This window comes from Hemitrygon akajei, chromosome 4 (assembly GCF_048418815.1).
Source record: "Hemitrygon akajei chromosome 4, sHemAka1.3, whole genome shotgun sequence".
Taxonomy (NCBI): Eukaryota; Metazoa; Chordata; class Chondrichthyes; order Myliobatiformes; family Dasyatidae; genus Hemitrygon; species Hemitrygon akajei.
Genome location: NC_133127.1, coordinates 42,919,654 through 42,932,349, shown reverse-complemented (window position 1 = coordinate 42,932,349; position 12,696 = coordinate 42,919,654). Strand labels below are relative to the sequence as shown.

The 12,696-nt window shown below is 39.4% G+C and overlaps 1 protein-coding gene across 2 annotated transcripts in view; it reads left to right on the top strand.

Moving 5' to 3' along the window:
* The window catches only part of grid2 (glutamate receptor, ionotropic, delta 2), a 1,108,967-nt gene that overhangs the window by 347,644 nt on the left and 748,627 nt on the right, over positions 1–12,696 (top strand). The gene's annotated exons all lie outside the window — the stretch shown is intronic.

The window sequence follows — 12,696 nt, the reverse complement described above, 5'->3', positions numbered from 1 at the left end:
TAAATACTATCGTACGTCTTAAGGTTCAGTATTTCTGTCCAGGAATTATTTCTCTTGTACTGTTTGGACTTTCTGAGTTCATATTGCTATCTTATCTGTTCCTGCTTGTGACAAGCAATAGGATGTAAACTAGAATTTTAAAAGACATGAAAAGAAAGAGATCTGAAGGTTTTTCATACATTTTTGAAACTGGCAGGACAAGTTAATAGACAGCTAGATTCCTTGACTTGGCATCCCACAAAGGATGTGAAGGCTAACTTTGAAAGAGTTTTATGATGTTATGGTAGCTTTCAAAAGGCCAATAGACAGAACTATCAAGGGCAGCTAGTTCAAGGATGTTACTTATCATCTGTTCTTACGCATACTTTCTCACTGAAGCCTTCCAAAAAGTTTTACTTTGTTGTTTAGCATAATGTTTGATTCCAAGTATGCAGGATGGTAGTTAAAACAAGGGAATACTCCTCATGCAAGGTGTGGGGAATTGGAGAATCTCACAATCTCCCTGATTACTATATTTGTGGGGAATGCACCCAGGATGGACTGACGGACGGTGTTAAGCAACTGGAACTAGATCTGGAAGTACTCAGGCTTATCTAGGAAGCCTAAGAGAACATTGATGAGACTTACTGAGGTGGTCACATTCTCTGCACAGGCTTTTGATAGATAGATGGCCACCGTGGAATTAATGGGAATAGACAGTCAGTGCAGGGTTCCCCTGTGACCCTCTGCCTCACTAACAGGAACTGTAAACCTCTTTGGATACATTACAGAGTGATGATTTTGTAGGGGCTAGCAGTAATGTTCAGGTCTTTGACACTGACTAGCTCTGACACTCAGAAGGAATGTGCGCAGTCAGATAGTGATAAGAAATTTGATCATGGTGGGGGGGGGGGGGGGGGAGAAAGTGGGAGATTCTGTGGCACCGGAGGAGATTCCAGAATGATATGTTGCCTTTCAGATGCTAAGGTCAAGGGTGTCTTTAAACAGTTGCAGAAAATTTTCAAGGGAGAGGGCAAATAGACAGAGGCTGTTGTACTAGTTGGCACAAATAACAAAGGTAGAACTAGGGATGAAATCCTGCGGAATGAATATAGAGAGCTAGGTAAGAAATAAAATGCAAGACTCAAGCGTAGTGATCTCTGAATTATTCCAGTGCCACGTTCAAGTAAATCTAAGAGTAAAATAAGAGCACAAATAAATGTTTCATTGAAGAGCTGGTAAAAGGGGCAGACCTTTAGGCTCTTGGTTCATTGGGTAGAGGCAACATTCGGCTCCTGAGGCAGAGGCAACATATACAAGAAAGGTAGGATAGTGCATTTGACACTTGGTGGTGGCATCCGTCGGTCTCGAGAGACCATGGATCTGCACCTGGAGTTTCCAGGGCGCAGGCCTGGGCAGGGTTGTATGGGAGACTGGCAAATGCCCAAGCTGCAGGCCTTCCCCTCTCCATGCCACCGATGTTGTCCAAGGGACGGGCACTAGGACCCATGCAGCTTGGCACCGGTGACATCGCAGAGCAATGTGTTGTTAAGTGCCTTGCTCAAGGACACAAACACGCTGCCTCAGCTGAGGCTCAAACGAACCAGTAACCTTTAGGTTACTAGTCTGATGCCTTGCCCACTAGGCCACGCGCCAGCACGAGGACACATTTGACACTAGGACACCAATATCCTACAGGGAAAGTTTGCTTTTGCCACTAGGGTATGTTTTTAGATGTATTGGCAGAAGGTGGAGCTTGAGAGAGTGAAATCAATGAGAAGATATGGGTATGTGCAACAATTGAAGAGTGTAGGCATAAGAATCAGGATAGCTATGTTTGGCATAAAAAGAACAGTTAGGAGTACTGCCTTAGATTGCATTTGTGGCAAAGCATCAAGTTAATTGACAAGGTGGGCAAGCTAAGGATGTGGATTGCCTCTAGGGACCAAGATATTGTGGCCAGAACAGAAACATGGCTGAGAGAAGGGCAGGGTTGGCAACTCAGTGTTCCAGGATACCAGTGCTGTAGGCATCACAGAATAACAGGTGAGATTAGAGGTGATGTTGCCTTATTGCTATAGTAGGACAGCAGTGCTTAGAGAGGATATACTAGAGGGATCATCTAACAAGGCTTTTCAGGTAGAACTTAGAAATAAGATGTGGGGTCACCTTGATAGGCTAATATAGACAGAGTTAGTGGAAGGTTGAGGAGCAGATGTGTTGAGAAGTTGTAAATAGGAAATGATTTGGAAGGTTGGTCAAAGCTAGAATTAAATCCTGAGCCACTGCAGCTTGCCTACTGTCACAAAGGAGTCAATCTCACGGGCTCTCCACTCAGCTTTGAAGCACTTAGGCAATAATAAAACGTATATTAGGTTGCTGTTTGTCAATTACAGCCAAGTATACAATGTCATTATCTCCTCTGTGTTAATCAACAAGCTTCAAAATCTGGACTTCTATACACCCCACTGGAATCATGAGTTTGGGTATATTTGATACGTGTTTAAAGACTCATGTAAATTTCCACAGAAGTAGAGTGGACAGCATTGTAACTGGTTTCATCAGCACCTAGGCCGAGGGTTCCAGTTTTCAGAATCAAATAAAAGGTTGTAAACTCAACCACCTCCATCACAGACAAAACCTTCTCCACAATCAAGTAAACCTTCAATGGTTGGCCCTCAGGAGTGCAGCATCTGTCACGAAGGACTCTCACCATCTGAGTCAAGCCCTCTACTCATTACTATCATTGGAGAGGAGGTACAGGAGTCTGAAGACCCACACTCAACATTTTAAAAACAGCTTCTTGCCATCCGCCTTCAGATTTCTGAATGGTGCATTAACCCAGGAGCACTGCCTCATTAGTCCTCTTTTAAACTATTTATAATTTGTAACTTACAGTAATTTTCATGTCTTGCACTATACTACAGCAACAAAAGCATTTATTAAGGTATCCCATGCAACGCTTATTGAGAAAGTAAGGAGGCATGGGATCCAAGGGGACATTGCTTTGTGGATCCAGAACTGGCTTGCCCACAGAAGGCAAAGAGTGGTTGTAGGCGGGTCATATTCTGCGTGGAGGTTGGTGACTTAGGGATTTGTCTTAGGATGTGTCTTAGGGATCTGTTCTGGGACCCTTACTCTTTGTGATTTTTTATAAATGACCTCGAAAAGGAAGTGGAGGGATGGGTTAGTAAATTTGCTGATGACACAGAAGTTGGAGGTGCTGTGGATAGTGTGGAGGGCTGTCAGAGGTTACAGTGAGACATTGATGGGATGCAAAACTGGGCTGAGAAGTGGCAGATGGAGTTCAACCCAGATAAGTGTGAAGTGGTTCATTTTAGTAGGTCAAATATCATGGCAGAATATAGTATTAATGGTAAAACTGTTGGCAGTGTGGAGGATCAGAGGGATCTTGGGGTCCGAGTCCATAGGACACTCAAAGCAGCTGCGCAGGTTGACTCTGTGGTTAAGAAGGCACATGATGTATTGGCCCTCATCAATTGTGGGATTGAATTTAGGAGCCAAGAGGTAATGTTGCAGCTATATAGGACCCTGCTCAGACCCCACTTGGAGTACTGTGTTCAGTTCTGGTCGCCTCACGACAGGAAGGATGTGAAAAACATAGAAAGGGTGCAGAGGAGATTTACAAGGATGTTGCCTGGATTGGGGAGCATGCCTTATGAAAACAGGTTGAGTGAACTTGGCCTTTTCTCCTTGGACCGACGGAGGCTGAGAGCTGACCTGATAGAGATGTATAAGATGATTAGAGGCATTGATCATGTGGATAGTCAGAGACTTTTTCCCAGGGCTGAAATGGCTGCCACAAGAAGACACAGATTTAAGGTGCTGGGGAGTAGGTACAGAGGAGAAGTCAGGAGTAATTTTTTTACTCAGAGTTGTGAATGTGTGGAATGGACTGCCAGCAACGGTGGTGGAGGCGGATACGATAGGGTCTTTTAAGAGTCTTTTGGATAGGTACATGGAGCTTAGAAGAATGAGGGCTATGGGTAACCCTAGTAATTTCTAAGGTAGGGGCATGTTTGGCACAACTTTGTGGGCCGAAGGGCCTTTATTGTGCTGTAGGTTTTCTATGTTTCTAAAACAGCAAGTCTCACAACATGTGTCAGTGATAAAAAACCTGATTCTCATTCTAAAAAGCTGGATAATGCTAGTGGGCAACTTCAATTTTCCTGGTATTGACTGGGCCATTCAGAATGCAGGGGGCCCTGGTGGGGTGTGAACTTGTGTGGTGTGTCCAATAAAACTTTAAAAGACTTTTAAAACATAGGAGCAGAATTAAGCCATTTGACCCATTGAGTCTGCTCCACCATTCAATAAAGACTGATCCCCTTTTCCCTTCCTCAACTCTAATTCCCGAGCTTTCTCCTCGTAACCTTTGATACCATGTCCAATCAAAAACTTGTCAAAATCTGCCTTGTAGACCCAACAACATGACCTTCACAGCTGCATAGAAACATAGAAAACCTACAGTACAATATAAGCCCTTCAGCTCACAGAGCTGTGCTGAACATGTACTTATTTCAGAAATTACCTAGGGTTACCCATAGCCCTCTATTTTTCTGAGCTCTATGTACCTATCCAGGATGTCACTATCATATCCACTTCCACCACTGTCACCGGCAGCCCATTCCACGCTCTCACCACCCTCTGCGTTTTAAAAAAAAACAAAAACAAAAAAAAAAACAACAACTTACCCCTGCCATCTCCTCTGGGCCTTCTTCCAAGCACCTTAAAACTGTGCCTTCTCATGTTAGCCATTTCAGCCCTGGGAAAAAGCCTCTGACTATCCACATGATTATCCACATGCCTCTCATCATCTTATTTTTAAAAAATATTTTATTTATAATTTTCTACAAACTACAACGAAGAAAAGAAAATCGATAATATATATAGAAGGATCATTGCCATATAAACAAAAATAACAATAATACATGTCTTAACAAATGAGCAAACACCCATAGTAAAAAAGGAAAAAAAAAGAGAAAAAGAAAGAAAAGCACCCAATCCATCACCTATCCAACTCCAAGCCAACCATTATCTGAGATACACTTTTATTACCCCAGAACTACATATTGTAATAAAAACAAAAGAGGGGGTCAGCCTGCTACCTGATCAGAAAAAAAACAAAAGTTTAAAAAAAAGCTGGAAATGTAGGGTCCGATTATCAAGGGAAAAAAGAACAAACACCTGTCAGTCTAGGTGAGAGTTATGAAAATATGCGAGAAAAGATCCCCACACCCTATGGAACTTTATGTCAGAATTAGAAAGTGAGTAGTGAATCTTTTCGAGATCTAAACAAGACATAATATCCCTAAGCCATTGAGCATGGGTGGGGGAACTACATCTCTCCATTTAAGAAGTACTGCTCATCTGGCTAGAAGAGAGGCAAAAGACAATGTTCGTTGTTTAGCCGGGGTCAAATGCTTGTCAGGGTCTCGAAGAATACCAAAAAGAGCGATCAAAGGATCAGGTTCCAAATGACAATTTAATATAGAAGATAAAGTTTAAAAAAAACATATTTCCAAAATTTTTCCAGAGTAGGACAGGTCCAATACAAATGGAAAAGGGAGGCCTCACCTCCTTTGCATTTGTCACACCAGGAACTAATATCAGGATAGAACTTCGCCAATTTGGTTTTGGACATATGAGCCCTGTAGACAACTTTAAACTGCAGGAGACAATGGCGAGCACATAAAGAGATTGAATTGATGGATTTAAGGATTGAATCCCAAACCTTGTTGGACAAAGAAAAACCTAAGTCATGCTCCCAAGCAGTTTTAATTTTATCACAAGGGGCACGTCTGAGAATCATAAATTTAGCACAAATAGTAGAAATTACGCCTTTGCCTAAGGGGTTCATTTGAAGAAACAAGTCTACAACATTTTTATCAGGTTGTTCAGGAAAATGTGGTATTAAAGGGCTAATAAAATGTCTAATTTGAAGGTATCTAAAAAAGTGAGTATTCGGTAAATTAAACTTTATAGACAACTGTTCAAAAGACGCAAACCGATTGTCTATAAAAAAGATCTTCAAAACGCCTGATACCTCTCCGACACCAGTCTTGGAATGTGGAATCCTGCATAGACGGTTGAAATAAATGATTGTATAGAATAGGACTAGAGAGGGAAAAACTATAAAGACCATGGTATTTTCCAAATTGAGCCCATATTCTCAGAGTATGCCTGATTACAGGATTAATAATAGATTTTGGCAATTGGCAAGGAAGAACAAATCCAAGTAAAGCTGGAATAGATAATTTCTTATAAGCGTTTAATTCCATTGCCACCCATGTTAGACAAACAGACTGATTATAAAAGTAGGACCAAAAGATAATATCATGAATATTGGCTGCCCAATAATATGAACAAAAATTAAGCAACACCAAGCCACCTTCTCTTTTAGGCTTTTGGAGATGAGCTTTATTGAGTCTGGGCTGTTTACCCTTCCATAGGTATGACGAGATAATAGAATCTAAAGAATCAAAAAAAACTTTAGGAATAAATATAGGTAAAGATTGAAATAAGTATAAAAATTTAGGGAGAATATACATTTTAATTACATTAATTCACCCAATTACAGACATGAACAGAGGTGACCACTGTGCTAATCTCTGTTTTGTAAAATTTAAAAGATTACTGAAATTCTCATTGAACAGTCGATTATAGTTCCTTGTTACGATAATACCAAGATAAGTAAAACAATTGTTTACTACTTTAAAAGGGAGATTGTGAAATTCTAATTTTTGTGCTTCCTTATTTATTGGAAAAAGTTCACTCTTATGTAGATTAAGTTTGTATCCGGATAGCTGACTAAATTTATTGAGAAGTGAAAACAACAAAGGTAAGGAGGTGGTCGGGTTTGATTTTTTAAAAAAAAGTAATAAATCATCGGCGTATAGAGAGACTTTGTGCTCAAAACCACCCCTCCAGATCCCAGTCAGTTCAGTACAACTGCGAAATGCAATTGCCAATGGCTCGATAGCCAGATCAAATAACAGAGGGCTTAAAGGGCATCCCTGTTGGGTGCCACGTTTAAGATCAAAGGGTTGGGATTGTTGGGAATTAGTCAAAACTGATGCAATTGGATGAGAATATAGTAACTTAATCCACTTAATAAAATTATATCCAAAATCAAATTTTTCTAAAACCGCAAATAAATAATGCCACTCCACCCGATCAAACACCTTTTCGGCATCAAGAAAGATAACACATTCAGGGGTCCCTGATGAAGATGAATATAGAATATTAAAAAGATGTCTAATATTGAAAAAGGGAAGGTGATTTTTGATAAAGCCAGATTGATCCTCAGAGATAATTAAGGGTAAAATAGCCTCCAGCCTATGGGCCAAAACTTTAGTTAAAATTTTAGCATCTAAATTTAATAGAGAAATCAGCCTGTATGAAGCACATTCTAATGAATCCTTGCCTTTTTTCGCTAAAAGAATGATACAAGCCTCATCAAATGATGCAGGCAATTTATTTTGTTTAAAAGAATCAGAAAAAACTAAACTAAGTTGGAATAAGAGCAATGAGGAAAATGATTTATAAAATTCTGTAGAGAACCCATCAGGACCAGGAGATTTACCAGGCTGCAAAGCAGAAATAGCAGAGGATATTTCCTCTAAGGATAATGGCTCATTCAATTTATGTTTAAGATCAGAAGAAAGTTTAGGAATATTTAAACTATCTAAAAATTGCATAACAGTAGTATTACCATTAAAGGATTCAGAGGTGTAAAGTTGAGAGTAAAAATTCCTGAATGTATCATTAATTTCAGACTGGTCCACACTAATATTCCCATCGCTCATTCGAATTTTAGTGATGTGTTGTTTTGCTTTAGAGCGCCTAAGTTGGTTAACTAAGAACTTACCAGATTTATACCCATGAATATAGAACTTACTCCGACTGCACAAAAGTTGGCGTTCAATCGGATAAGTAGAAATAAGATTAAATTTAGTTTGAAGTTCCATTCTTTTCTTATATAACTCCGGATCCTTGACCTGGGTGTATAATTGGTCTATAGCTTTAATCTGATTGATCAGTTCTAAATGTTCTTTGTGAGTCTTTCTTTTCAAATTTGCTGTGTAGGAAATTATTTGACCTCTTAGATATGCTTCCATTGTGTCCCAAACCACCTGACTAGAGGTTTCAGGTAGTGCATTGGTATTTAAAAAGAAAGTTATCTGATCCTCCATAAATTTTACAAAGTCGTTATCCGACAACAAGGTTGGATTAAAACGCCAGTGTTTATTTACTTGAGGGAGGCCAGGGAGGACTATGGACAATGTAAGTGGGGCATGATCTGAAATCAATATACTCTTATAGTCACAAGAATGGACGGATGGGATCAATTGATTATCAATTAAAAGATAGTAGATTCTAGTAAATGTATGGTGAACTTGTGAGAAAAAGGAGTAATCTCTTTCATGTGGATGAAAGCAATGCGAAATATCAGATATTCCATAATTAGAAAGAGAAGATTGAATAGATAAAGCAGATTTACTTAATTGTCTAGGGATAGAAGAAGATCTGTCCAAAACTGGATCCAGCCAACAGTTAAAGTCACCACCCAATATAAGAGGGTATGAACTTAGTTCTGGCATTGAAGAAAAAAAACGGTCAAAAACCCCTACATCATCCGAGTTAGGAGCGTAAAGGTTGGCTAAGAACACCCATGTATTATAAAGTTTCCCGGAAACAATAATAAAATTACCATTAGGATCAGATATCTTATTATGAAGCTCAAAAGAAACACTTTTGTTTATAAGAATTGAAACTCCCCTCACCTTGGCTTGAAAAGTTGAATGAATGTGCTGTCCTGCCCATCATGCCATAAGACGAGAATTATCTGAGTGACAAATATGTGTTTCTTGTAAAAAGACTACCTCTGCTCTGCTCTAAGCGAACACTCTCCCCCTTTTAACCGGATGATTCAAACCCTTAACATTCCAGCTGACAAAGTTCAATGGACTAATCATTGAACATAAGAAAAAAAAAAGGATAGCAGGCATTAAACCATATCTGAAATTTATATGTAATTCTGGGGCAAAAGTATAGAAGAAAATAAAGCAGGATGAAATTACATCCTGTATAGTACAAATATGTCAAAATTCCATATATAATATTAGCATTGGAGGTCCCACCCACACCCTCTAAACCTACAACAAGAAAGCTGCAAATATAAAGCAGCAAGCTCTCCCCGAGAAAAACTAACCCCTACTGGACTTCCAATTAGGTAACACCTTAATTATCTCCACTCCAACTGTTGCTACAGTAATGGAAATAAACACCAAAAAGCTTTAAGAGTTACAAAGATTTACCTTAACAAGAAAAAACAATACATTCAAAGTTTGTAAATCTTAAAAAAAACTTTACCCCAACCTTCCCGCTAGAGTTGATAAACCGAAATAAAGATAATCTATAAACTCAGTTATACAGGAAAAAAGATTTTAACGTCAAAGTAAGTAATCCAACCGAAACATAAAAATAAGAAAAAAAAACACAAATAGCATCTTGAGACACGAAAAAAAACCCACCAAAAAAAAAATCCATTCGAGAGGAATTTGATCCAAACCTGAAACTGAGTTTAAAGGTACAGCATCAACTGCTGCTTAAGGTTAAAATAATCTAATCAGAGAGAAAAAAAATCATCACCTTTAAAGAACTAAAATTATGTAAGATAGAAACTAAAATTGAGAAACTAAAATTGAGAAAATGGAAAAAAACACTTCAAAAGGACAATGCAACATAATTAAGCTACTAATCAAATAGATGCGCCAACAGCTACATTTTAAATTTAAAAAGGAAAATATCAAGATTTGTAGAAATTGGAGACTGAAGTCTGAAAAGAAAAACAAAAAGCATTCAAAGACATCGTCACTTCATGAATCGATATCAATTTTTTAATGTGACACCGACTCCATTTTGAAATAAAGTCTCCAAAGACCTTTAAGAGGTGTCTAATTACATAGTTTCACAATCAGCTCTATTTAAGGAAAATAGATTGATTCGGAGCCGGGCTGGCTAGGCGAGAGACGGATGAAGTCCACGATCGTAGAGAACTTTCATTACTCCTCTGTATTCAGCACGTTGGCTCATAACTTGAGGTGCATAGTCCTCTACTAAACCGATAGCATGACCTTTATATTGAAGCGTTTTACGTTGGCGAGCTTCATTAATTAGTAAATCCTTGATTTGGTAACGATGGAGGTGAATTATCACTGGACGTGTTCTCTGGCCATCCGCTGAGCGAGATGTAAAAATACGGTGCACTCGATCAATCTCTGGAGGACTGGAAAGTATTTTGCTTCCAAAAATCTCACATAGAAAGTTTGAGAAAAATTCGACAGGAGATCCCCCTTCAGCAGTCTCAGGTAAGCCGAGAATTCGAAGATTTTGGCGTCTACTCCTGCTTTCAAGGTCCATAACTTTAAGAGTTAACTTGCTATTATGCTCTTTTAGGGTAGAGCAAACTCTTTCCAGGTCTTTACAACGACGGTCTAGTTTCTCCATGACTTCTTCAACATGTGATAAACTTTGAGCGTGATTCTCCAGTGTAGAGTTGATTTTATCCAGTTTCAGTTCCAATGAACTAAATTGAGAAAACATATCTTGTCGGGTTTGTTCTAATAGCGACACAATTTCAATCAAGGTTGCTCCCGATGGAGTGACTTTTTTTGCCGATTTAGTAGGCTTAGATACACTCATTGTGCAGCCAGCAACTTCAATAGTGGGAGGAAGAATAAGTAATAAATGCAGGTATATGAAATGGAGCGGAGCAATAGTTTTAGTGACTTAAGCTACCGCCATCTTAACCGGAAGTCCCCCTCATCATCTTATACACCTCTATCAGGTCACGTCTCTTCCTCTGTTGTTCGAAGGAGAAAAGGCCAAGTTCACTCAATCTATTCTCATAGGGCATGCTCCCCAATCCAGGCAACATCCTTGTAAATCTCCTGTGTACCCTTTCTATAGTTTCCATATCCTTCCTGTAGTGAGGTGACCAGAACTGAGCACAGTACTCCAAGTAGAGTCTGACCAGGGTCAGATATAGCTGTAATATTACCTCTTGGCTCTTTAACTCAATCCCACAGTTGATGAAGGCCAATGCACCATATGCCTTCTTAACCACACAGTCAACCTGCGCAGCTGCTTTGAGCATCCTATGGACTCGGACCCCAAGAACCCTCTGATCCTCCACACTGCCAAGAGTCTTACCACTAATACAATTTTCTGCTATCATATTTGACCTACCAAAATAAACCACCTCACACTTATCTGGATTGAACTCCATCTGCCACATCTCAGCCCAGTTTTGTAACCTACCGATGTCCCGCTGTAACCTCTGACAGCCTGCCACAATATCCACAACACCTCCAACCTCCATGTCATCAGCAAATTTACTAACCCACCCCTCCACTTCTTCATCCACGTCATTTATAAAAATCACAAAGAGAAGGGGTCCCAGAACAGATCCCTGAGGCACAACACTGGTCACCGAATTGCATGAGGTAACAAATTCCACAAATTCACCACCCTCTGCATCTCTTTTTTTAAATGGACATCCCTCTATCCTGAGGCTGTGTCCACACCATGGGAAACATCTCTTCCAGATCTACTCTGTCAAGGCCTTTCAACATTTGAAAACTTTCAATGAGATCCCCCCTCATCCTTCTAAATTATAGTGAGTGCAGACCCAGAACCATCAAACATTCATTATATGATAACCCTTTCAATTTTGCTTTTTTACCATGTGTCCTTTCTTGAACACCTTCATTCCAGTTCTCACCCCTGTGCCAAGTTAGTTTAAACCCTCCCCAACAACGCTAACAATCCAGCCCATGAGAATATATCATGCAATATGTGAAGGAAACTACTTAGGAGCAATATTGGACCTCCTCTTAGGGAAAAATGTGGCCAAATAACCTAAGTGGCAATTAAGAATACTTTGTGACCAATTACACTATTCTATTAGATTTAAAATAGTTATGGAAAAAAAGATAGAACAAGTCCAGAGGTTAACGTTCTGAACTGGAACAGTGGCAGCTTTAAGGGTATTAGACAAGATCTAGTTGAGGTTGACTGAGATAGTTGGCAAGTGGACCAACTTTAGAAGTGTTTAGAAATGGACCAAATGAAGAATCCAGAGGTAGCATGTTCCTATTAAGGTGCAGGGTAGACATTGTAAGTTCAGGGAGCTCTGGCTGACAAGTGACATCAAAGCTCTGGTAAGGAAGAAGAAATAAGCATACATCACATTCTGGCTGTTGGTTATGAATAAATCCCTTGATGAATCTAAAACATTTAAGACCAGACTTAAGAGGGAAATCAGGGGGGCTAAAAGAGAGTATGAAATGGCTTTGGCAGGCAGATTAAAAATAACCCCAAGGGATTCATTCTTAATCTTTGATGAATTTCGATATGAGCAGCGCCAAAGAATAGCATCCACATGTTAGAAAGAGTAGGTGCAGAGCAAAAATCCAAGAATAGTACTAAGGCTGAAAATTTCAGCAAGACTATAGGGTCCTCCTTCAAATGAGAAGTTGTATTTAATAGGGGTGTTCAATATTTTGAGTAACTTTGATAAAGTAGGCATAAAGAAGCCTTTCTCCACTGAGGGTTAGTGAATAGAGAACGAATTTAGATAACCGGTGTACCAACAAAACCCTGTGCTTTGTCATGAAGTGAATCTAACTG